General features: G+C 43.3%; 1 long non-coding RNA gene across 4 annotated transcripts in view; it reads right to left on the bottom strand.

The window, feature by feature from the left end:
- Window positions 1-22,875, bottom strand: part of LOC120510697 — a 40,207-nt gene extending 17,332 nt beyond the window's left edge. The window contains exons 1-3 of one of the 4 annotated variants that reach the window (XR_005629555.1): window positions 22,655-22,875; window positions 19,052-19,174; window positions 17,807-18,099 (exon numbers count right to left, since the gene is read on the bottom strand). This is a non-coding gene — a long non-coding RNA (uncharacterized LOC120510697). Of the gene's footprint in view, window positions 1-15,231; window positions 15,425-17,806; window positions 18,100-19,051; window positions 19,175-22,654 lie in introns of all 4 variants that reach the window. The other 3 variants (XR_005629557.1, XR_005629558.1, XR_005629556.1) reach the window with 3 other exon arrangements.
- Between the last annotated feature and the right edge of the window lie 2,257 nt (window positions 22,876-25,132).

The following is a 25,132-nucleotide window of genomic DNA, read 5'->3' as shown; positions in this document are numbered from 1 at the left end:
TGTTATGATACTTTAAGTAATTAAAGGCTCATGAATGTGATAAGAATTTATGCCAACATGTTAAAAACATGAAGAATGAGTGTGCTATTCCCAGAGATATAGACGAGATATTTTGGGGCCATTCTGATAGCCTCCTGAGCACTGTTGCTGCTTCTGCACCACAAAACTGGCTCCCAGCCAATGCAGGGAAGCTGGGGGCTCCATCTCACTATTACAGCTTTGCCACTGTATCTTCCACCTAAGTGAAGCTGTAAACTCTACCTTAAGAAAGTATCTTAATCATTCATAATGAAGAACCCTGAAAATTTTCCAACAGTTTGTTCACTTGTAACAATATATTGAAGTATTTTACTGACAGCACTCTCCAGAAGCCTTTTTTGGCATGTGTAACTCCAAGGACTGGAGCAGATTGCAGTAACACTGTGACTTACTTGGCTGACACATTGCCACACATTGCACGCGTGGCTCGGATGACGTGTGCAGTCACTCTTTTCCCGAAGATATCTCCTTCAAGGACACATCCTCCTGATTCTCCTGAAGCCAGGCAGAGGGTCCCCACGTCCCTCTTGTCTCGTGTGTGTGTCGCGGGTTTGCCACTAGAGGACACTGAATCAACATGAGACCTTGCTGAGGGCTGAAGTGGGGGGTGCTGCTAGGAATGGGATGGGGGGGCTCTGGGCGCACACCACTGCCTTCTCCCACTTATGAAAACTCTGGGAAAGCTGGAAACTGGACGGGGGTGGGTCTCAGCTACACCAGTGGTGGTTTGCCACTGGAGGGTATGACTTTCTTGGATGATTTCCATCCCTTTGGGATCCTTTCATTTTATATTTGGGGCGCATTTTTTATACCGCTGGGGAGGAAAACTGGGAAATCAATGTTATTTTGCATTGTGCAAAGCTCTATGTGTTTGTTTATGATGGGCTCTTTACTAGGGAGCCCATTCAAAAGGAATTATGAAAGAAACCAAACAGGAAAGGGTGGAACAATAATCTCGATAAGAAGCATCACAGGCAATGCTCAAACACAATAGTCAGATTTACAGCCTGGAAGATGTGAGGGCTCTGCCCCAACCCAATGAAACTGTTGTTTTTCCAGGGCTGTAGATCCGGAGATCAAAGGGTAAAGATCAAGCCTGCAGAAGATGCAGGAGAGAGGGGGGTGAAAAAGCTGTTTTAGCCTCTTGAGGCTGACAGATGTTCTGACTTGGCCTCCAAGAGAACAAAGTTTCATCCACTTATAGAAGTAATTCTTCACTATGAGGAAAATCTTTAATGGTAGGAAAAAAACCAAAACTGTCCATGCTTTCTCCCAGGAGGGGCTTTCTACTGTGCCACAGCTGCTGGTCTGTCATGGATATCACTCTTCATGGATGAGAGGATCCAGGGAAACTCTTAGGGGGCTTTGCACCAAACACCAGCACACCAACAGTGTACCCAACACAGGGCTGGTTCCTGGTATAGGCACAACAGGCAACAGACTTCTTGAGGAGAGCAGAATGGACCAGGTCCCCTTTGTCCTTGGCCTCTCTCAGGATAGCCAGTGTAGTTGCTGACACCCAGGGAAGGTTAAGTCAGGCAGGTGAGTTAACAGCTCTCTCAAGGAACCAGGATTCTGCCATGAAAGACATCCTTGCTTCCCCCCACAGTACTTCTCACAGGAGAAATACTCCTCCATGCAAGGAGGATCTGTGCCTTTCCAAGGCCCCCTCATGAAGTCACCAGCCTGCTATAGCTCTCCCTTCCCAATGCAGGCATCTTAACTCTGCAAGAGATGGGTTCCATCAAGGGTGGCCTGAAGCCAGCTGCAAGGAAAGCCTTGGCAAGGCACCTGAGGAGGAGCCATGACAAAAATTAAATCACCATGGAAATTACACCAAGGCACCACCACCTCTGGGAAAAGAGAATAAATAATTTCTCCATGGAAAGCATGGCACAGACCCTGTGGAAAGAGACAAGTATGTTTGAGTGTAAGAAGGAACAGGCACTGCACCAGGGTGCTGCCAATAGGACAGAGGACTGGCACCTGTCACATTCCAGCATGGAAACCCATGCTAAGTCCGTGGGAGTATTCATAGCACCCTGGTGGGTACACAGTGTCTCAGAGCTGATTTTGGAAATACAAGGTCCCTTATGACATTTCTCTTCATTTTTCTTCTTTGGACAAATACATTAGGGCAGAGTCAATTCCTGTTTATTACCATTAAACACAGTTAGCAGTCTTTGCACCAAATATTGCTACTGGCAAACATCTTCAGCTACTAAATCCTGCAGTAGGGAATGGAAGGGCTGTAGGAGCATGCAAACAGTACTCTGCTTCCCAGGCTGTTCTTCACAGAACCTGCCCATAGTGTCTCTCATGATGGGTGAGATTTGAGGTACAATGAGAAGAATGGAAGAAGTTAATTTTTTTAATTGATGACAAATATTAACCTTTATTGAGTTACTATATTTTTCATGCCACTAGACAACATGCTATTACCCCAAAGCTGCAGGAGACATTCCACCCAGTTTCCTATTCCCAGCAGGTAGAACAAGCTCACAGAGGGGAAACAGGTCCAATTCAGAGAAGGGCTGCAAGCCACCATCTCAGGAAGAATCCCAGACTAGCAGAGGATGTTTGATGGGAGAAGGAAGAGGTTGACTTCACCAGTTACCCCCTAAGCCTTTGGCTTCTTGTCTTAATTGTTCTATGCAGCAAATCTGGTTTCTTTTTGAAACATCAAAGCAAACCATTCATAAAATTATGAGATATTCTTCTCTGTTCTTTTAATTCATACTGTTGCCAAGTTTATCCCCAATCCATAGGCAGCCCATGATAAGCTAAAGTTGCATTTGGAGCAAACTATTTGATGAGAGAAAATAAAAATCTGGCTGTTTTAATATCCAAATGGGTTTTAAGACAAGCAAGAGAGATTTATTTTTTTTCAAACAGGGACAAAGAAAATTTAAAAATTAAGTATTTGGAAAACTTGCCCGTGTCAAAATCCTCACAGAGGCAAGAATACAGCTCTAAATCACAGCATGAGACAGGAGGGGCTGCACATCCTTGTCGTGCACAGCCAAAATCAAGAGCCTGAAAGGAATCTAGATAAATCCCATATTGACATAACTCATACTTTCTTTCACCTCTCTGGCCCCATCCCTTAGGATTATATCAAGATAGACTGTCACTGAGTTATCCAAACTCTGCATTACTCAATTCTATGTGGGTGCAACCCCCTCCTCACCTACCCCTCACCTCTGCTCTCTGGCCCTGACCTCCATGGGAGCTCAAGGTGGAGTCTCTCACATGCCTCCAATCTCACTCCAGAGAGGCTAATGACAACATCCAGTGCTTGTTTAACTTCTGGGATTGCCAGAAAGAGCTATATTTAAGACAGAATCTGAAAAGTTGCCCCTTTGTCTTGTGCTTTATGAAAGTTCCTGGCTCCTGCAAGTCTCCCTGTACCAAAGCTAACTATTAAGCTCTTGTTATTGCAGCTCATTTCAGTAACAGCAGTTGCCCAGCAAGCACTACATTCAAGCTGCAAAAACCTTCTGGAATTCACATTAACATATAAAGGACATTTTGTTGTATCAAAACACTTTCACTTTTTAATTCTCTGCTGTTATTCACATACATGAAATGGGAATAATTAGCAGCCAAAAATGTTTTACAACTTCTAAAAGGTAATAGTTGTATCAAGTGTGTCAAATATCTTCCTAGCAGCATATGTGTACATATTTTATAGTATTCATTTCTGATTTATTTTTTTAAAACTGAATTGAAATTAAGACACCTGCTGGTATTCAACCTCTACCTAATTTCAATTACCGCAAGCACATAATAGAAGAGCAAATACAGGCAATTTCAGATAGCTCTATCATTTGCCATCTCTTGTTTAAAAGAGCTGTTATGGCCTATTTTGATGGAAAAAAAGTTAATTTTATGTTCTGATTTCCTTTATTGTTGCACAAGATAGAGATGCACAAGATTCCAAAGACTCACAAATTGAACAGTTTTACAACGCTGCAGCACAATTACAATCTCCATTCCATGCATATTCAAAAGCAACAAGCAGAAGATTTTGAGAGATATTCAGAAACATAGAGTTATGGGATGAGCTTTTGTAATCAAAACTATCAGCTTGAAATTTTGAGTATTATTCATTCACTGCTTGTCCCAGTATTCATGTTAATGAAAAGAGCTGTGAAAATCCCTGTCCCAGCTGATTTATAATAAAGCTTTCAGACAGGAACATTAGCATATGCTATACATTAAAGATAGTACAAAATTCTCAAATAATTTTTAAATTAATTTTTGTGGAAGTATGTTGTGAAGAATAAATTTCAACTGTGGTGCTGGCTGCAAATAAGTAATCCAACCTATTAGATACAAACTCTTTGCAGTGGACCACCTTTCTACCTGGGTTGCACCATCTGGAAACACCACTGGGCTGGAGCATAACAGGCTCTTGCTGGTGTTGCTTGTCATACCTCCAAAAACCAAGAACTGGAGAGCAAGTTGGAAGAAGTCAGTTTAGGTGTTTAATACCTTCTCAAACATTTACGTTTACAAAATAAACGGTTATTTTTATTATTATTATTATTATTATTACTACTACTACTACTGCTAAGGGAACTCACATATGGAAAGTAAAGCTATGTGTCATTGTACCATGAATTCAACTGCTAGCCATGTTTTTTTTCACCCTTTTCAAATTACTTGGTAATTTTTTTAACAGATCAATAGCTCAAATACAGCTCTTCTGATGCCCAAGGTAGCTGCTTTCATCTGGAGTCAGGCTTAATACTAGTGATACCTATTCAGGGGGTCCACAAATATATATTAATTTACAACTGAGTTTGGGGTGGTTTTGAGAGTAAAAGGCACAAGTCCTGTGATGGAAGAGCAGAATATGCCTGATCTGACACCTAGAAACATCTGAGCAGATTGCACACTTCCTTTCCTTGTGCCAAGCAACGAAATGGAATGTAATATGGTACAGGCCATGTACATCCAAAATCCCACCATTGCAGCCTCTGCCACAAGCCTCTTCCTTTAGCAAAGTAGGTGTGGAGGTAGGAAGCAGGGCCTCCTGGTGCTGATCTTCTCCAGACAGCTTCCAGCAAGATACAAGCCCCAGGTGAGCACTGTTGTGAGGCCAACCACAGCTGTCCAGGGACACCCTGGACCAAAGAGAGCTGGTCTGGCTGCAGGAGAGCAGCAGCAGCGAGGATCTGAGCTGGAGAAGGAGAGGACAGTGGTTCATCAGCTAACAAGTTAACAACAAATGGGCACAGAGGCAGCCCATGCTGGGACTGCTCAGTGTATGGTTTGAACCAAAGGTCTCTGAAGAAAAAAATTTCCAGAAGTAGATGGGTCTGGCTTGGAAATGATCCCAGGTACATCCACGCCCAACACTGTGCCTCACTAGCCTCTCTTCTTTCTGAATCTCTTCACATTGAACGATAAACTTCAGTTGGAGGTTTTTCAAACCCATGCATTTATTTTCTCATTTAACAGCTACTCTGTTTTTTGCTTTTTGTGGTATGGCTGTTTAAGAGGGTAAGCTAAATAAGTATAGTTTTAAGGGATTCTAACTTTTCTACTTACAGATATCTCCTATTCTTCAGCTTCTATTAAATGCTGTTTTTTACCATTACAATGTTCTTTATGTCAGTTTTTGTGATGTGAGCACACATCTATTCTCATATTGGCATATGACAGCACAGCTACCAGACATGACTACACTGAAGAATCTCTTCAAGATTTATTGTAGCCTCAACAGGGTATTGGCTTAAAAGGACTTAAGGCCTCTGCAACAAACAGAAATAATAATTCAGGGGCAGGAAAAACCTTTACAACTACAGACTGTCTATATTTTCCCCAAACCAGCAAAACTAAGTTTTATAAGAAGCAGTAGGGAGAGCCAGCTGCAGATGCACATTGGGAGATTACAGGGTATAGGTATGCAGCACCTCTCCAAAAAAAACTCTTTCAAAGTACATCTGCAGTGAGACAGGCTATCTATCAAAAATAACTGGGCCTTACGCCTAAAAAGACAAGATGGGTAATGAAATCCCTAAGGCCTTTTAAACTATTTTGGAAAATTACAGATTAAGCAGAGCAAAGTATTTTAAGCAGAATTTTAAACCATTTATTAAAGCAGCATAAACCTTCTGGATATAACCATCATCAAAACACAGGTCTGCCTGCAACTCTAAAGGTGATGGGGGAGGGAATTACTGTGGACTTTTTACCAGAAAAAGAATAAAAACTCCCACTTAATGTCAATTATGACAGACTTCCAGTGCACTGTTAAAGCTCCTTTTAAGAATTGAAAGAAATAGAAATTGAGTTTTCAGCTCCTGTTTCACAGGGTCTCTGCTAAACAACAGCAAGACAGGATTGCCCTCTGCATCTGTCTGCCTCTGCAGATCTTTGTTGGAAGTTGCCACCTCGCAGTTCACAAGCTGTCACAACCTGCTGCAAAACCATATAGAGGGAAGGAAACAGGTGTTTTAATATTTTCTGTGTTGCTTATTAATGTTGTCACAAGCTAGGCATCTGGGAGACCATCCAAAGATGACCTTTGTTTCTCATCATCTTAAAGGCATATCTCCTTTTTTTTTTTTGCTCAATTCCCATACCATCTAGCTTACACTGTTCAGTTTAGTTTCTCCAATCCTGGAAAGGCTCAGCATCCACACAAGTTCTCAGATGCCTCATCCTTCATTCTTGGTAAACAACCAAGAACATGCTACATTTAATCTCCCCATTTCAAACCACCACAACTGAAACCCTAGTACTACTTGCTTGGGTCAAATGGATAATTTAGGAAAGCAGCATGTCTGGCTGTCTGAGACAAATGCCACACAAATTCCATGCCTTCTTAAAAAATATAAGGAAGTTTTCTGTGCACCAAATGCCATTATTACACCTCTTCTTGTTGCTACACCAACAGGGAGGTTGTGTAAGGAAGTTTTCTGTGCACCAAATGCCATCATTACACCAACAGGGAGGTTGTTATTTTGGACACTTAAAGCACAGAGGAGTTGGCAGAAATCTTTGTTCTCTGAAGAAAACTCTCCCCTTCCACATGTTCACAAGTTAATAGCACTTCCAGAAGCACCATGATGAATTTGAGGAAGCCAGAAGCACATTCAGTTTTGAAGTGACGAGACACTCAGTTCCTCTGCCTTCAGTTGCTCAGTGGGAGAGTCAGGGGGAGTATTTGATACCCTCACTAAGTCTCTTTTTTTGGTGAAAGTCTTGGAGTCTTCATCTGCTTTGTTTTATTTATAACACCACATTGGTCTAATTATGGAATCGCAATGACCAGATGCTTTCCAATGGCCCTGTACCACATTTCACCTTGCCAAGCTCATGGCAAGGGAGCTCCTCACAGCCAAAAGCTCTGGGTTTATCAACAGCTTTATAATCATTTACAAAACAGCATTGCTCTTGAAGCTCCTACATAAGAGCCTGGAGTACCACTGGCTTTCCCTTCCTTCAAAGCCAATTCTGAGAAAGACAACAAGTTCTGCCCAAGGCTTTGCATCCTCCTCTGAAGTTCACCCCTTACCCATGATTTATACATCCTCTTCTTCCTTTCCAACACCTGTTAGTGTACAATAATTGCATCATTGCTTTGTGTGCCATTAACTAAAATTTTATGCTGGTGTCATAGTCTAAAATGCTTTTTAAGCCCTAAATTGTCCACTAGACATGCTACATTTCTTTAACCATCTTTTATCATTAAGGTTTTTTTACAAAAATAATCCATTAAACAATGGTCGAGGAAAGAATTTCTACTTTGTGTCACCAGGGCTCAGTTATCTGAAAACAGCACACATCAGAACAGCATCACACACGTGCACAGCCTTGGCTCAAACATGACTGTCACCAAAAATGGCCTCTTTGTCAATGTTCTGGTAGTTACACACAGCAGAATAAAAGCCACATAATTCAAGACTCAGCAGATATTCTCAGTCAGTCAAATGAATTATTCTAAGGTATACATCCCACAACATTTAATTTGCTAGAGCTGCACATTCCTCTTATAAGCATATACTCTCCTAAGAGCAGATTCCAAGTCCATGTCACTAGGGCTGCCATAATACAGCTGAGCTTTCCTGGTCAAGAAACACTGTCATTTCTTTGAGACATCTTCCATCCTAGGTAGGAAGTCTTCAGGCATTTTTTCACTGGGCTCTGCAAAAGCCAGCTGATGGACCAGCTCTCACCCATACCATTGGATCACTGCATCCAAAAGACATTTGTCTGTTTTTCATGAATGAAAATAAACAAGTCATTGTCCACACAGTTTTAATGGCTATCAGACATCACCATCTAAGTAGCATAACTTTTGCTCACAACTTCTTCTGCCTCCCATATTTAACACAACGTAAAATTCTAATTTTTTAATCACTACATACTTTTGCCGAAATTCTTTTAAATCAGAGGTCTTGTCAGGTTCTGGTGACAGCCCTGTCCAGCTGCGTCAAAGCCCTCAGAATGACTTCTCTCCCTAAATTAAAATCCAGACCATTTCTGAGTCAATATCAATCACCTAAATTTCATGAAGAGCTGAAGTCACACCAAAACACGATGAGATTTGCTTGTTGGTTTGGGTTTTTTACCAGAAAGAACCTGGGGGCAATGAAGCCTGGCAAGCCAATGATGAACAGTCAGAATGTACTCTAGTTATTATGTAGTATAATTGCAGCAATTATTAATTACCTGCCATTCTGCTGTGCCAGAGAATTTCCTTTTCCTGACAGTCTCTTCCCCTTGGAGCTTATAAATGACTTCTGACAACAAACCTCTCTTGTTTTATCCTTGCTATATGAGATTCCCTTCATATCAAAAATTTTTAATAAAGCATATAATTGCTTTGGACAAAGGCTTCAGAACACATAAAACTTCCAAAAAACATGCTTCAATGTATAAATCCACAGAGAACAAAATTACAATTGTAAAATCCCTGCTGATCCTAACCCACAGGCATCCTCTCTCCTCAGCAGAGTGGAGAAACCTCTGTGTTACTTTATGTGTCTGCATCTCTGCATTCCATGGGTACCAAGTTCTGCACCCTGCAGGAGAACAAAGCAAGCAGAGTAAGGGGGTCTCTCAGCCCGTGTTCTGCTCCCTGCAGCACCCATGCCCCTCACGCAGGCAGGATCAGGGCCCCACCACACTGACAGACAGGTTTGTAGGGTGCTCCCCCTCTGCACCTCCCACACCAGGTCCTCTATTCTCAGGCAGAGATTTGGGCAGTTGGAAAAATAGATAAATGTCGACAGACACTGGTAAAATGTCTTCACCCCAAAAAGCTGTATCTAGAGTACACACACACACGTTTTACTCACACTCATGGAATTCACTTCTGACATGAAGGTAAAAACCCCAGCATTTTAAATACACCAGTGTCATCAACACAGGGTAACACAAAATTTCCAAGCATGACTTTAAAAAAAAAATCTCTGTCATGTGATGAAGACATGCTAGAATACGACTTTTTCTTATTTTCACCCAGTCATCCTCAAAAGTTTTGGCTAACTAACAATAATAATAGCAGTAATAAGCATTACTTCCCACCCAAGTTTGCTATGCTTACCTAAACAAAAACAGACATGTTTTGAAATAAAACTCAGTCTCTGTATTAAACAAATGAGTGCTTAAAATGAAATTTTTGGCAAGGGCCAGTGAGTTTTCCCATCCTGGTGGTATTGTGTTTGCGGGGTGCCTTGACATTGGAAGTAATGATTCATCTGACTCCATGTTCTCAGAAGGCTAATTTATTATTTCATTATAGTATATTATATTAAATACTATACTAAACTATACTAGAGAATACAGAAAGTATACTTACAGAAGGCTAAAAAGGTAATAACGAAAACTTCTGACTCTCTCCAGAGTCCTAACACAGCTTGGCACTGATTGCCCAATGAGTCAAAATAATTCACAGCAGAAACCAATGAAACAAGCACCTGTTGGTAAAAAATCTACAAACACATTCTAAAGGAGCAAAACCCAGGAGAAGCAAATGAGATAATATTGTTTTCCTTTTCCTCTGAGGCTTCTCAGCTTCCCAGGAGAAAAATCCTGGGTGAAGGGATTCTTCAGAAAATGTGAATGTGACATAGTGGGTGTATCACCCTCCAACAGAAAAACTGAGCACTTTCTCAAAAACATCCTGAAAGCAAACAAACAAAAATCCAATCAACCAGAAAAAAAAGCAACATATGTACATAGAAATTGAGTTATTAAAGAAGAACACATATAGTTCGTAGCCCATTAACAGTTCTATTCAGCATATTTTCTGGCATAAATTCAAAGGGCAATTTTAATGCCAGTAGCTGTTTCAGGAGGAAGCATCTTCTATCCAGTCACTGCTTCAGTCAAGCCTCACTGTCTGTCATGGGCACATTTGAACATCTCTGAATTACCTGACACACTACTGATAGGAAAAAGTTGTGTACTCAGCTCTTTCTACACACAACTTCTCATGTATTAATTAAAGTGCTTATTTTAGAAAGAGTGGGCTTTTAATTTTAGTATTCTGATGGAAGAGAGCAATCGTAAGATTTGCTACAGAGCCATATGATGGGCCTTCCCATGCCTACAGCTGGCCCCCCTTCCCAGGGTGTCAGGCCCTGGACCACACAGACTCACTTCAGTGTCTGAATTCCAGACATGAAAATATTTCTTCTGTTGTTAAAATACACTGAAGTGGACAGATACTGCCTTATACCACCACAACAATCATCACTTTAAAAAACCAAGACACTTTACACAATGGAGTTTGGGGTTTTTTCCATGGCACATATTTACTGATTTTTAATATTTGATTGGCACTATACTCTCCAAAACTTACCATCTTAGAGTCAGGTAGTCTTTATGCAAGTTGTTTTTTTCCTACTGTAGTGTAATCAAGAGATGCATTTGTCACTGTGGGCATATTTACAGCCTCCCTCAAGTAAGGAAGGGCTCCTCAGTGCTGCTCAGTCATGGCAGATAAATTAGTGCCTGCCAGGTCAGGCTCAAGGAGTCCAGAGGCAGCACATTATCCCCAGCCACGTGGCCGAGAGAAGCTTTTATCCAGTTTTTGTTTAAAGTGTAAGAGACTGCTTGGCTTTAACCAGCCTACTTAGTTGAGCTGTGTAGTTTCTTTATATAAAGTCAAAAGGCTTTGAATGGTATTAGACACTTTGGCAGACACTTCAGCTCCTTTGCTCCATAACAACCGGCTTTTCTTCCATACACAATAGTAGATCTCCTTCAAACTTGATTTAACAGATACATAAAGGACATCTCTCTCCCTTCAATCACCCTCTTTCTTTAGGTTCAGGAAACCTTGAAACAGTGCCACTACTTGTCACAAGCAACCAGCCCTGGCTGAAGTTTTATTTGCCATCACAGGGACAGGCTGTTCCCATGCCTTCCATGGGGACCAACTTCACTGCAGCACAGCAGAGCTGTTGCTGGTGAGCCCATGCAAGGACTACCACACCTCCAGTCCCTCCTTCTGAATCCTGCAGGAACCAGGATGCATGTTCCCATGGCCTTCCTGAGTTCTCATATCAGCACTGTGTTTGCAGAAAAAGTCCAAGTAAGTAAAGGGCAAACTTACCTAATGAATGCATTTATCATGTTTCGAACTCCCTTTTTAATTCCTGTAATGAAGCAGCAGCCAACTCCGCTGTGGGTGGAAGCAGAGAATTTTTTCCCATCTGCACAGCAAAGTGGTCTGCAGCACCAAGAAAAAGCAGTATCTATCGCGGAAAAAAAATTAACTAATTCCTTCTCTGGTGACAATGCTCCTACCTGCTCAACCCTACTACTGGGTGATGGAGGTAGACTGCAGCCACCTCCATCCAGGGAGTTCACTCCCTGGCTTTACCAGACTATGCCTCATATTTGAGGTAAAGACTATCCTCTGTAACCTACTAAGGAAAAGCATAATAAGGAATACTGAAAGGTGAATATTATCTTGGTAAAATGGCACCACGTGCTACTACTCTGACATTGCCCTCTGTTGGGCCTGGGAAGGCTGGTCCCTGAGCCAAGTGGGTAAGCACTGCACTGGCACCACACTCCACCTCGGCACAGCCCCATCAGCAGCATGGCTAGGTGTGACCAGCCACAGATAATTCACATAGGAATGAGAAATGGGGGAGATCCAGCTACTGTCAACCCCTTTTTCAGTCCTAGTAACATCCAGGATAATCTTTTGTAAGAGTAAGTGACTTGCAAGGTGGAGTCCGCACGTGGCTCTGGGCAAGAGCTATAGGAAAACCCACATGGGGCTGAGTACTGTCTCAGGGGGCTCCACCACACAACAGGGTACCCAGCCCCATGAGAGGTGGCCCATGGATGCAGCACAGGCATTCAGGGTACAGGAGGCACAGAGCCCAAAGGCTGCCCTAGGGGATATGTCTAAACCTGAAGCCTTTTTAAAAAGCCTATGCCTATTGCAAGGCAACATTGTTGTGAAACCTCTCCTGCAGCCAAAACTTTCTTCCTCAAAAGAGAGCTAAGCAGGCCCCCATGCCTATCAATCCTTGGCAGATTAAGATATTCAGTTGGTACTGGGCAGATCACTTCTGCTGCAGTGGAGGCAGAGCAGTGCTTCAGCCCCTGTGGCAGTCCCCAAGCTTGCAGTGCCAAAAGACCTTAGGCCCTGCAGATGCTGCCAGTGCTTCTGGGGACATGTTCAGCTGCCCATCATGAGCTGCCAGTCAAACTGCCTTGATGGCCAGGGGATGTGCCAACCACTCCTGTGTCTGCATCCAAAATTCAGTTTTGTATATTCATCCCTGCTTGTCCCAGCTCTCAGAGGCTCAGCTGTGCTATGTTCTGCTCACCACAGATGTTCTCTTCCAGGTGCCTCTCCTGGCACATGAAAGAACCACAGAGCATGGGTTTCACTCAGCTACTCAGGCACTTGTCTCTCAATTAAAACACAGGTGCAGAACAGAGCAAAATAGCCCAGTACAGCATTGCTCCTCTCAAATGGTGGGAAACTTCTGCCTGTGGCCACATCTTTCAGCTATAAGCTTTTTTTTTTTTTTTTGAGAGACATGCACTGGCAGAGGAGAAGCACACCACTCCTCCCATTGTTGCTCTTCAGTTTTGCCCAAATTTTGTAAAGGCAGTGGCCTTCTCATCCACCAAGGCTTTTGGGCACAGGGAAGGATGTTGTTTCTCCCCCTCAATCCTACCCTCACAATATTCTTTATAGCTCAGTGATTTGGCACCAGCAGAAAGGAGTTGGCTTGAGAATCCTCTCAGACAGAGAAGAGATCAAAATCCCTGCCTTATATTCCACAAGAAGGTGTCTAGGCATGGAGCTACTGTATACTGATGGCTTTCAGCCATTTTATTATAAGACAAACCTCTTTCCACAAACACTTAATTCTCCCCCTGGAATAGCAAGTTAGCCCAGGATGACAAGCCAACATATTGGCCCCACAACTGGGGAGTTAAGTCTCCAGATTTGATGCTGAGCCATGTGAACAAGGTCTTGGCTGGGAGAAGCACCTTGCAGCCTATCATTTAGCCAGCATGGCATTGATGGCGTGTGCTGTGCTGTCACCAAACTGAGAGCACCACTAGGAAATTGCTAGTAAAAACTAAAGCACCTCTAGGCCAATGGATATTGTGGCAGTTTTCAATTAAATGTGCCTTCAGGTAGGATTGAGTTGTCTTTGTGGCAGTAGTCATTGTCTAGGATTATTGTCATTGTCTAGACTCTAAGAGCAGAAAGAGAGCTGCATTACCATGATGCTCTGTGTGGGCTTATGAGCTTTTCCATGCAATAGAATGCACCTGCCCCAGCATGGTACCACCTAAAGCAGCCCCAACATGAAGCTGGCTCACAGCCAGCCAGCCCTGGGAGCAGCACCTGTCTCAGCTCCCTGGCTGGTTGCCCCTGCACTGGTGGCACAGAAGCTACCCAATACATTCTCTCCTGTCACTCAGCAGCTCTGTGCAATGCTCAAGAGTTTTACCAGTCTCCAATAATGTTCACACCCCACAGAAATACAATTCTGGAAGGGGAACAGACCAGAGCAGTAACAGTAGCAGACCAGGCAGGCACAGTAACACAATTCTGGAAGGGGAACAGACCAGAGCATATGGGCAGGCACAGTAAGTGATGTTTTCTCCTCTTTATTTCAGATAATTCCCAAAGATGTGTCTAAGTCCAGTGTTTGTGAAATGTTATGCCATGAACAACACTGACTGGGCACACATGGGGTGAAACAGTGCTTTAATCTAGGGAAGCTGAGCCTCACTGCAACCCCAGCTACTCCAAGCAGCCACCAGCCCACAGCAGTTCCTCCCTTCCCTGCCCAAGCATGGGCCATTTCACTGCATGACAGCACAGGCTCCAAACACAAAACTCTCACTGTGATTGGTCATTCTTTCTCCTGTAACTGTGTCAGCATGGCCCTGTCTATTCTGCCATTGACAGAGACAACCAGACTAGTACAGAAGGATCTACAGCAGTGAAAACGAGATAAAACTTTAAGGATCAGATGAATGGCTACCACCTACCTCTGGCCATGTTCCCATTTTCATTGGCTTGGCATACTCTTTAATGCCATGTAAAGCTGTGTTAACTGAGGCAGGAGGCTGCCTGTATTACTCTGGCTGCTGTTGCAAGGGTACAAGCCAAGAGAGCAACCTTCCTGGAGAGGAGCAGGAGGGTTGTCATGCTAGGAAACAAAATTATGCTTCTGAACCACAAAACTGCTGAAGTGTTGAAACCAGTGTGATCCAACCACTGGGCAGCAGCAGCACTTGAGCCTGCTGTATTAGACACCCCAGGTACCTGTGGTCTGTAAGCACCAAGGTTTTTTGCTTTAGCCAGGAATGTTTGCTGAGTGGCACACCCAGCAGTTCCATCCCTCCACTGCCAGTTCAAATGCAGTTCTCACCTCAGCCTCAGTCCCTCAGCACCACTCACGCTCATTGCCCTGATGCTGATAGACCCAAACAGCCAACACGTGCTCCCAGGCTGTAGAGCCGAGGGTGAAGGCAGCAAAGCTTTGCCAGGTGGCTCTGTACAAAAAGGATACATGTGCCTGTGTAAATGCTCCATCGTAAACAGAGCTGTAGTGATATGAGCAAGCCAGACCAGCTGCTGCAGCAACCAGGTACACTGCTCTCATTATGCTGACACTGCCAGAGCAACAAACCCCTCTGTGAACCAAGGGCTTATCTAGAAAAGGTGCTTACAGGGATTAGGACTTCATTCCTGTTTCGCAGTCAGACAAGCTCTGCCCTTGACTTCAGAGGCTTGGGAGGTTGCGCTGGGCCAAGGACAGGTTGGGAGGGTTTGGACTGTGACCCTCATGACAAAATCAATAGTGCTCACGTGGCTAGGGCCACTGTGTAAATCAGTGGCTTGTCAGTCGTGGGGACTGGTCTTCTGAAACAAAAAACATCACAACAAGAGATATAGATGACCTCCTCCAGCTTGTCTTAAATCATTCTGAAAAGTTAATGTATCTTAAAAGAGATACAGAATTTCCAGATTTTTTTAGTACCTGTTAAAAGATTACTAAGAATCATATACATTAAATACATTAGAGAAATATATTTGATTGAGCCAAATGTATCAAGGGGCTGCAAAGATTTTTAACTCCTCCTCCTGCTGCTAAGTTTGGGACTCTTTTGATTTTAAAAGCAAATAACCTTGCAGAGAAACTAATTCAGGAAGGCAGCTTCGCTAAGCACTTTTTGGGGAGAATTCATGCAAAGAGCTGACTAAATGTGCAACCAGACAATATATAGTCAGTGACAGGCACAGGTGAATTACCTGGCAGTCTCTTTCACTCTGACATGTGGAAATCAGATCTGTCAGCAGTTATTTTTAGTAGACATGGGGTCATGAAGGACTCACCACAAAGTTTTTGTATGATTTCACTTACCAATACTTAATAATATCTGTATCAAACTTTGAGGCGATGCAACTTCTGCAATTTGTGCAAATGAGGATCATAAGTATACAATTCCTGCAAGCAGGAGTTGGTTGTTACAGCAAAGCTAGAGGTCACAATTAATGTGTTTTGTGTAAAACTAGGAAGCAGCTGGCTTGGCTTTCATAACAGTTACCACAACAAAGTTGCAATGGAAGGGGCAAGCAGAGACACACATCCAGGCTGAGAACCCTTTATCCAAATCACAGCACACACTGTTCCCAAGACAGGCCTGTCCAGAAACCAACTTTGGCAGCTGCTGTGTCAAGTGTCAAGAAAGGGATTGTGCACACAACATAACCTAATCAGAGGCCGAAATAAGATACATAATATACAAAAACTCATATCTGTTGCTGTTGATCTACCTGAAGTACAAACATCAACATGCAAAATTGCTGGTTAGACTTATATTAGACTGTCCAGCCCCTCTTGTTTAATAAGGGTTCACATTCCCTAGGAGTCGTGCAGGTGTGACTGCAGTGAGGAGATGGCCCTCAATGGGTGGATGTTCATCTGCCTTCGTGAGTTTTCCTTATTGTGATGGCAGAGAAATTGGCAGAACTGAGATGCCTGGACCAAATACTGCCTTTTTCACTTTTCACCTAGTCAGCAGTGCCACTGGAGTGGAGATCCCTTTCCAGACCAGCTGGGGAAATTCGTTGTTCCTCAATAAGGCAGGTGACCAGCCTGCAGAGGTGTGCAATAGTGCCTTTTGCGCCACCCTTCACTTTGAGCTTTGGGTGCTGGGAGCTGGACAGAAGACAAAAGCATGGATGAAGATGTGGTCCTTCATCACAGCAGGTTTTAATTGGTGTTCCCAATGTCCAAATGCTGCAACTAGGGACAGTACACAGAATATTGTGTTATACTGAGTTATAACCAGCTCTCCAAGCATCTGTCACCCAACAGACCTTGTTTACAGAAAAGAACTTGACCCAGTAGAATGTGCATGGACTTGCAGAAGATGAGATTAGATTAGAACTTTAACTAATATAAATATTAGTCAAGAGTCCTTAAGAGATTAAAAAAATAGCCCAAGAGATAGCTACATGTAATTATGCTTATTGTCAGAAATGGGGTACATCCAGAACAGACTTGGGTGCAAGGGCCAGTAAAGAACCAGTAGTACAAACACTACTGCTTTCTCATCTCTGCAACTTGAGTAACTGTTCTTTTTTCCCACTTAACTTTAAAAAGTCTCTCTCTCATTGCCTAGAATTTGAAGTGGTTTTCTAGGAATACAGACAGAGGAATTGTCCTCATGGTATTAGCTCATAGGCAATCTTTTTGTCTAGAAAACTCATCAGAAGGGATAACTTACACTAATCCTACAGTGGAACCTACAAATTGCTCAATATGGAGAAGGAAATGTGTATCTGTACTCTGTGGAGTAGACAACAGACTTTGAAAAGCAGAAGTCTTGATACCTTAGCAAATTGTGAGGTAAGATTTAATCCCCAATTTTCTGTAGAGGTGTGTATGCCTCCCCAGTTTATTTTAGGGGAGAGCCAAGGAGCATACCATTGGCTCTCCTAACCACTCAGCTTACAATATATATAAAAGTATTTCACTGGGCTGGAGCGCAGTTCTCTGGTCCCTGGAAGGTTTCACAGTCATTCCCAGCCATGCACAGAGACACAGCTATGGAAGGCCCTTCCTGGAAGAGCACAGCTGAAGTTCAAAGAGTCACCCAAAAAAATCCTGAATGCACTGACTGTTAGCAGTTAGGACCTGATTCAAATCAACCCATTAAAAAAAAAAAAAAAAAGAAAAAGCAAAAAAAGAAAGATTCAATTCTATCTAAACAGAGAGGCAGTGTCTGAGGAGCTCACCAGGTAGACGTCTGCAGGAAAAGAGACAGCAGGAAATGGTGCCTTAGAGGGCTGTGAGCAAGATCCAGAGGTCCTTGAGCCTGTACTTCCCTGGGCTCTCTCCCTGGGATGGCAGTGGGAGGATACAGAGAGCTCATACTGCTTTATACTGAAGTATTAGTCTGGTAATGGCTTTTGAAAACATCGATTTGGCAGAATGATGGGGTTTTATTTCCATTTTCACAGAAACCAGGATACTGCTCTTACAGCTTTCATGGTTGTTTTGGTTTTTTTTCCTTCAGCAACAGCTTATCCTTCAAAAAATCAAAGAAAAAAAAATATTCCATCATTTTGACCACAGAAGAAATTTTTCAGCTGACAGAAAAAAGACATAAATTTCCAAGTTTTCTTTAACACAACCTTCCTCCCCCTCTTTCACATCACCTCTCCCACCGACAATGGACACCATGATTTGAACAGCTTGTGAAAATCACACAGGCTGTGACAACACATCCTGAGGTTTGCAACACTGCCTGCATGAGGCTGATGTGACTGAATCTGGTTTTCAGGAGACAGGGTCACGGCCAGTCGTGCAGCCTTGGAGGAAGCATAGCCCCAAGACTGCTCTTGCCACTTCCCCTGGCAGGTTTGGTGGCAGTCTTCATGATGTCTCCCAGCTTCCTCCAGGGCATCCAGAAGCCCTTGGAAGATTCCTTTCAAGCGCAGGAGACAGAGCATGACTTAATTCTTATATGTTGGGTGAATTAATTCCCGACCTGTTCCCTGCACTGCAGTGATGCTACAGGTGCTTTTTTTCTGGCAAAGGGGCAGATTCTTCATGCAGGCAGATCTTACAGAATAAGAAGAAAACAGAAGTTTTTCAGAGCAGAGGAATGGGACTTGCCAAAAAGGAAGAAAATTAAGGCTTATCAAACTCCAGAGTGAAATAACACTATTTGCTTAAGCATTTTTATGTCACCTTTTTTTTTTTTTTTTTTTGCCCCTAACACAGAGTTAGCAAAATGAAACAGCTCATGATTATAAGGCTTTGGCTTGCAAATCTGTCTTTTAGCGATGTGATGGTTTTCTCCAGATTTTGGGGCAAAGGACTTTTAAATAAATATTGCTATTACACTGCAATGACACACATTACATGCCTTCCCCTCACTCAACGCAAATCAGTCACTGAAATAATATCTGATACACTGATTCTATGTGAAAACTGTAATGATGTACCTCTACATTTATCCTTGTGTGTGAGCATACCTGTGCCAGCAGCTCCTCTTTGGGAAGCCCCTGGGACCACTCCACCTGTACTAGTTATTACCTGGCGTCTCCAAGGATTCCTCAAAATGAACGTGGCTGGCAGAATACCAAGTGTTGGCAGTACTGAGGAAGAGAAAAGGACAAGGTGAAAGGGCAGAACAGGTATTAATCCTTTCTGCTGAAGTGGGTCTTTTTCCATGGCCACTTCTCAGTTGAACTATCTAATCTGTGGTTTCTACAAATGGAGATTGAGCAAATTATCTTTTGCTCTAAGAGCAAGGCGCTAAGATTTGAATCAATTCTTAAGGGAACTTAGAGCAGGGACACCCAGACTTGTGCAAGCTGGAGAAGAGGGAGGATTTTGAAGGACTGAAACCAGTCACCTGCCACAACAGGATATATTGCACCAGTCAGACCTAGAGGGAGAGCAAATTCCCCACTGGATTTGCACCTTTTCATAATATCCTTCCACAAAGGCCCCATCATGGCAGGATCCCCAGCCTCCAAAAGCCCTTGCCCCAGGTTGGAACACAACCTGAGAGGCAAGAGCCAGCACAGCTCTTGATTTCTCACAAACACCCTCTGCAAAGCACTTTCTTGGGTGTCCCATTACAAAGCAAGTTGTTGGTGACCGGGTCTGACTCCCCTGAATCTGCAGAGTCAGCTGGCCCTGCTCCTCCTTGCACCACTCGCTGGGTGTCAGAGGCAGCCGTGGCCACACGCTGCTTGGGACTGTGAATGATTTTTGCAGGACAGCAGCAAAAGGGGAGTTTGGTATAATCATAAACACACTGCTAAGACAAATATCTCCCCCGTGTCATAGGTACACACTGCAATGGTTCGGGACATGTAGCTTCTTTGCAACATAATATTTAATTGTATCACATTAACATTCCTGTGCTGTAGTAAAGAGTGCTGGTGTGGCAAGTTTTGAGTTGAGCTCCAGGTTTTGGCTGAGAACCGCTCTACACTGTTAGTGCCATGGTGTGGCTGCTTGCAGTAACTACATTTCCTATATACCTTGCACTGAAAAAGGAATTCAAACCCTCTTGTTTCAGAACAAAAATTTCCAAAATGCAGGCTGCAGCCTGGGAGACGGGAAATTCATGTACCTGGTGGTACAAGGGAGCTCAATTTTTCCCTGCCTACCCTTACTCGGCATGAGGTTGAAGTGTTAACACCAAAGCTAGAAGAGAGGGCAGTGGCAGAAGAAAGGAGGGGGCACAGGGAGGTGCCGGATCTGGGAAATCTCACTGATGAACAACACAGCTGTTGTGTTGATGCTGAGTTTTATTTTATTGTTTTTCCTCCTAGGTGAACATTTCTTAAGAAAATCATTTGCATGAAAAACAAGAGCACTAAGTGAAATGACCAAGGCAGTGCTGCAGATGACTCTTCCTGTACAGACACACAGCTCCACAGGACAGGTCTGAAGTTCTTGGGGAATTCTGGTTGCTCTTGGAGAGGAATATCAGCATCAGCAAGAGTAGCTCATCTCTTCAGCACATGATTGAAGAGGGGTCCACTGGTGCAGAGAATACAAACACATCCTCTCCTTTTTTTTTCCTTGGCTTTAGGAACATCTCACTGTTCCTTTTTGGTGATTGTTATACCTTCATTTCTCTAGCTCAAACTGTGTAATGCAGCAAGCTGGCAGCCCTAGCCTGGCCAACCTTTCTAGAAAAGGCCACATCTGGAAGTGCTTTCCGGCAGCTTTGCAAGATTTTGCTCTCCTTCAGGTATTCCTTACAAGGCATCACTCTGAAATACAGCAGGAAGGGTGAAAGCACGACCAGCCTCTGCTCTGCCAGCACTACAGCAGCAGTTTCTGCGGCACTCCCACTTGCGCCTAGTCCCTGAAGCCTGGCAAACCCTGGGGAGCTCAGCCCACAGCAGCAGATGGAGGCAGGAAGCCTTGGCCCACCACAATGAAGCAGGGGCCTAGAGACAAGAGTGAGCTTCCCTCTGCCCACCCATGCCTCATCCATGGTGAGACGTTTGCTGGCACGCCTTTCGCCAGAACGTGGGGTGAAAGCAGAAGAGCTCCCTCCCAAAATCTGGGCAGCATCCAATTTGAGGCAAAGACAAATGTCACTGACCTTTGCAGCATTCCAAGAGTCCCTTAGCTCCCTTGCACTCATTGGAGAAATTGCTCAAAACCTGTTCTCTTTCCAGTCTCTCCCAAGGGGAAAAAAAAAAATTAGTGTCTATGCAAGTGTATTTGTTCTGTGTGTTCCTTATTTTATATTTCACAAATCAATGCCAACTTTCAGTCATTGAATCCAGACACTCATGTTAACAATGGATGATTATATTTTCCATCTGAATGTTTTCCCACAAGCACAAGCATTAATTCAAAGTATTCTTTTTGCAAGTAGTAGTGTTGCAATGTATACTAAGATGAAATATTTAACTTGTGTAGATGAAACCGTTTTGTTGGAACCAGCAGAGTCACACCAGCTCACACCACCAGAGACCTTGGTCCACAGCTGTTTCCCCACCCCTGAGCAGCCAGGATGCTGTCTCTGAGCCAATAGGATTTATGACCTTTTTAAATAGAAGCGACTTTCTCATGCGCATCGGTAAACTGCTGTGCTATTGGACTGCAAGGAGCTGAGTACTTTTCCACTCTTTTTAGCTATTGCTATCAGAAATCATGGGTTAGTCGATAACCACATTCCTCTGAGATGAGTTTGCCAGTGCGCTGAAGGAGATCTGTTCACACTGGGAGGCATTGTTTCCCAGGCTATTCCAAACAATACAGAAAACACTGTGTTCTCATTTGAGTACTATGAAGAAAAGAGCTCAGTGGAAGGACTTTTAAAGAACTAGCATATGCAACTCTATAAACTATATTCTTTAAATAAAGAAAAACCCTTTATGTTATGCAGAACTGAATCATGATTTGCTCATGGACTGCATCCAGCATCAGAAATATGGATGAGCTTTGGCTGGGCTTTCTAAGCAACAGAAATAAATACTTCACTCCCAGCAGAAGAGGGAAAAAAGAAGAATAATTTAAAAAATCAAACAGAGATAATGCTAACACTTGACTCCCCTTCATTTTCAATAGCAAAACATAATGACAAATTCATTTAAATTGAGTAGGATCAAAATATTTTGGATAAAACCTTGCCCTGACTTAACTCTTGCCCCTTAATACTAAGTCAATGCAGAGCAAGGAGATGTTAATCTGTCTATAGTGAACTGAATCAGTTTTGCCAACCAGGTCAGAGGTAGTATTTCAGGCACTAACTTGGTACTGATGCTTTAAATAGCAGCAGAGCGTATATGCCCTTACATAGCACTTGCTGTGAGGAGCCACTCAAATACACATTGGTTTTCAGGTGGCCCTGCAAACCAGCATTGTCTTGGTGGAAAATGAAGCAGGGCAGGCTCACCTGTTTGTCATTCCAAGCCAGACAGTAAGAAGTGGGTAGACTCTTTGTTGTCCAAATTAGAAATGAATGGGCTACATCTACATGCTCAGTTATACCATTGCTCCAACAAGGGATCTCAGCCTTCAGATCTCTTTCCTGTCATTCAGTATCACTCAGAACATGTACTCGGTTTTGCATTGCTTGTTCTAACCTCACAACTTACCTTCTAAATCTAGCAAATCTCTTTTAGCTTAGAAGTCAGCTGGATCAGGCCAGAAAATGAAGAGCAGGAATTTTTCCAGTAAGAGTTCAACACAGTCCAACAATGAAACAAGTTTTTAGTGAAGAACAGCATAAAGAACATGTGAAAGATAATAATTTTCCATAATGGAAGCTTGAACTGTTTCACATCCATGACTTGAATCCTTCAGAAACAGAACAATTTAAAACCCCAACTACATTTCTGTCCTCTTGTCCCCTTCTCTTCCCCGCCCCCTTACATGCAGACAGCCCCGGAAAAGTCCATAAGAGGTGAATGGACAGATTGTCTTCACTGGACTGCAGTGGGCTTTGCTGCCTAGCCTGACTTGGCCTATCATGTTCCTGCTATTCTTGCGGGGATCTGTGTCCGAAAGAGCAATTCCAAACTGAGATGTGTGCATCACACTCTCTGCCAGGGAAAGTCTCCAGGGTGGATCATGGCCAAAGTTAATGCTGCAGCTTTAAAAAAGCAATTTCGGTTCAGAGAGCTTTTCTCTGTTTTGCTTTAAATCCAGCATATTTTGCAATGAACTACTGTGTGCACCCACAAATATGCTACACTAAGAGGATGAAGTAGAGAAGAAAAAGAAATGTAGCAGTAAAACAGCAGGTCTATTTTAACAGAGCTAAATGTTCCTTGCATATTTCTCCTTGTATGTGTTTTGCAACGGAACCAGGTCTGAGAACAGACTGGAGCATTAATAACAACCAGCATGATGGCTGCTGGAGTCCAAATTACAAGTGGACACAAGCAGTAGCAGATATTGACCAGCAGTCACAACAACATCAATTTTCTTTCCAGACTCATAGTGCTGCTCTAGGAGCTCAGGTAGGCAAAATAGTCTCACACTTGTGGTCATCTACAAATGACAAGAGAAGCACTGAGGGAGAGTGTATCAGCAGTTATCCTAAGTAAGGAGCATTATAAGTTTTCAAACAGAGATTGTTGCTCTAAACCCAACAGAAACTGCAGGGGGGATTTGATTGGGTCCTGTGCCAGAAATAAAATGTCAGTCTAGTTTTTATGTAAAATGGTGTAAGTATTTTTAAAAGGAAAAAAAAAAGTAAAGAAAGAAAAGAAAACCATAACTGAAGAGCAAGAAATAATCTGCTGAAAGCAAAAAATGGTTTACATTTTTCTGAGAGGCTCATTCAAGGTGGAAAGACTAGAAACGTTGGAAAATGTTTAGAGAGTTACTAAATTGATCAAAGCATTTGGCTAGGATAAGGAACTAAAGGATCTGAGTTATTACTTCTTGGAGAAGTGGCTGCTGGGGAGGAGATAGGAAGATAGAAGTGATAGCCAAAGAAAAAAGACTCCTCTTGAATTGTGAGCCTGAAAGGGACCCAGTGCACTTATCCATTCACATTACACTGCTGGGCAAAATGAGATACAGAAGTTAAGCAGCCCGCAAAGCCAGGGCAGGGTCCTTGCAGTGCTCTTGGAGCTGCCATGAGGCAGCTGCTGACAGCAAGCCTGGTGCTTAAAGCCTGGGCCACTTGCCCCACATCACTGCCCCGCTTGGTGACATGCCAAGTCCCTGACCCCACAGAGGGTTTTGGGAGATAAGCTTTTGCAAATCTGTCTGTGACACCTGGAGGTGTTTCCCCTCTAGGCCTTCACTCCTCCCCACTGCCACAGGTTGTTGTCCAGGAGCAGAGCATACTGTGCCTGCAGCATGCCAGCGAAACCGTGGCGTCCTGACCCCAGCTGCAAAAGAGCTGATGTGTGCCTGAGGGAGTAACATACTTTAACCCATTTTAGCTGCTTGTCAAGCAAACATGAGTCAGATCCCTAACATACCAACAGATATTAAATGGCAGCCAGATCCTACTAGCAAATGTGACTTCTGCTTCTCATCAGGGCTGAGCCAAGTGGAGTTGAGCAGCTGCCAAAAGTGCAAGTCCCTGCCCTGCCTCTTATACTGGCTCAATTATTCATGCAGATTGCAAATATGGGAAAGCTATACCCCAAGAAAATTGAAATCACTTAGCTTTTGTTGTTGTGGTTCTGATAGTTTTCTGAGCATTCAATTCCTTGAAGATGTCCAGTGGGAGCATATAGCCAAGAGAAAGACCATCCTGTCAGTGCAGTCTCATGATCAGTTTTCTCTTGGTTACCTAATTCAGCACAAAGAAGAGTTACAAATACAGCTGGCCACACAAACGCCTGCCAACCAAGAAAATTGCAGGTGGGATTAGGGAACACAACCACAGTCTTTGGGGGAAAATATCACTACACCAGGCCATGAGACATATAGAGATCCCTAAGGTGGCCTCAGTCAGTAGCTCAGAAGATGAAGACATACAGGCATCTCCAGAAGGGGAGGAAAAGAAAAAAAAAACATGTTTACTGCTGCCTACACTGGGGAACTATTCTCTACAATACTTCCCTTAGGAACCCAAGGGCAGCCAGTACTGCCAAGAGTGCAACACTTCA

The sequence above is a fragment of the Passer montanus genome, unplaced genomic scaffold (genome assembly GCF_014805655.1).
Source record: "Passer montanus isolate IOZ18808 unplaced genomic scaffold, ASM1480565v1 scaffold6, whole genome shotgun sequence".
In the NCBI taxonomy this organism is placed as follows: Eukaryota; Metazoa; Chordata; class Aves; order Passeriformes; family Passeridae; genus Passer; species Passer montanus.
This window is presented reverse-complemented; position numbering and strand designations above follow the sequence as displayed.